The 1659-nt window shown below is 46.2% G+C and overlaps 1 non-coding gene across 1 annotated transcript; it reads left to right on the forward strand.

The window, feature by feature from the left end:
* The first annotated feature begins 1120 nt into the window (after nt 1–1120).
* Nucleotides 1121–1192, forward strand: trnas-cga. The gene has a single exon. It is a non-coding gene; the product is annotated as a tRNA-Ser (tRNA).
* The last annotated feature ends 467 nt before the right edge of the window (nt 1193–1659 follow it).

The raw sequence follows: 1659 nt of genomic DNA on the forward strand, positions 1-1659 counted from the left end.
TCTGACTGAAGCAAATAACATGGGCATTTGCCTTACATATTAAGAGCCTTTTCTTTTCTTCCTTTGATAAGTTCACACGCTGGAAAGTTAAGTCTCCATCAGAGAAAGCTGCGAGTCTCTCTCTCTCTCTCATCCCCCTCCCACTGCCCTTTCGAAACCCTTCAAACACTCATACACAAGGATCTGCACCACTGCTTAACCCAAGGCAGCCCAAGAAAAAAACTCAGGGCACAAAACCTCACTCATCTGCTCTATCGTGCAGCGCCTTGGGACGTCCTCCCGTCATGAAAGGCGCTATACAAATATAATTTTGTATTGTATTGTACCCTGAACCCATTCCTTCTCCCCCACACAAGGACCATACAAGGGGTTCAATGGTAGCTTTACCTGTTTGCAGTAATCTCAGGCTGTTAAGATGCAGTTAATCAAATCAGAACTCACTATAGGGGGGAAATAATTGGCTAATTGTGTTGATGGGGCCTGCATTCATGGGTTGACTGCTATATTTGATCAAGAGTGTTATCAGTACTAGCACCAAGATACAGGTCAAATGTGATCAGCACTCTCACTGCAAGGCACTGAATGTATTTATTTTAAATATACATGCAATAATAAAAACAATTTGCATTTATATAGCGCCTTTCACACAGGATAGCGTCTCGGAGCGCTTAACAGTGGCGGTGAGGTGAGGAGAGCGGGGGGAGGTGACCGTAGGCACGGTCGAAGAGCAAGATCTTCAGGTGTGATCTGAAGATGGGCAATGAGGGAGCGAGATGGGAGGAATTGAGGTAGAGCGTTCATGTTTCGGGGTACACTGGCTGAAAGCGTGGCCGCCAGTGGCGGAGTGGAGGGGATTTGGGTCGTGCAGGAGGCTAGAGCCAGCTGAGCCAAGGGAACAGATCGAGGAGTGGGTTGTAAGCAGGTTGGAGAGGTAGGGAGGTGCTAGAGCGTGGAGTGATTTGTAACACATATATATACACAAACATCTGTGGGTGAGGAGAGGAAATTTATACATTTAGTACAGTATTTACTCTTCTAACATTGGTACCAGCAAATGACATCATGAGGAAAGATGAAAGAAGTCCTGCCCATTCTCTCTTACGTGTAAACGAAAATGTGGAGTCCTGTAGCTCAGTCGTTAGAGCACTTGCCTCGAAAGCAAGAGACCTGGGTTTGATTCCCGGCAGGGCGAAAACCTTGGGCAACTTTCCTTACTCGGCACGCCTGATAATAACCTCTCAAAAAAAACCAAGAATAAATTGGTCACTTCAATCCACGACTGTTTGTGGGGACGCCGCTGTGCGCAATCGGCTGCCGCGTTTCGCCCACAAAATACACAGTCAATTCGCTTTACAGTATATTCTGCGAAGCGCTTTGAGACGTCTCGAAGACGTGATCAGGCGCTGTATCAAATGCAAGGGTTAGTATTATTATTATTATTATTATTGTCAAAAAGAATCAAATTATTTTGTACACGAAGGATATTAAATGAGTCCCCGCTCGGTCTTTGAGGGAGTGATTGAAGGCTAGGAACGGACGTGCTGAGGGAAACAAATGCAGATGGCCAGCTTGACTGAGGCATTCAAGCTGCCACTTTGCCCTTAAATCAAGCTGAACCCCTGCTTTCTCAACCGTAACCTGCTGCTCTTCCACCTGCAG

Source organism: Callorhinchus milii, unplaced genomic scaffold (genome assembly GCF_018977255.1).
Source record: "Callorhinchus milii isolate IMCB2004 unplaced genomic scaffold, IMCB_Cmil_1.0 Scaffold13, whole genome shotgun sequence".
Taxonomy (NCBI): domain Eukaryota; kingdom Metazoa; phylum Chordata; class Chondrichthyes; order Chimaeriformes; family Callorhinchidae; genus Callorhinchus; species Callorhinchus milii.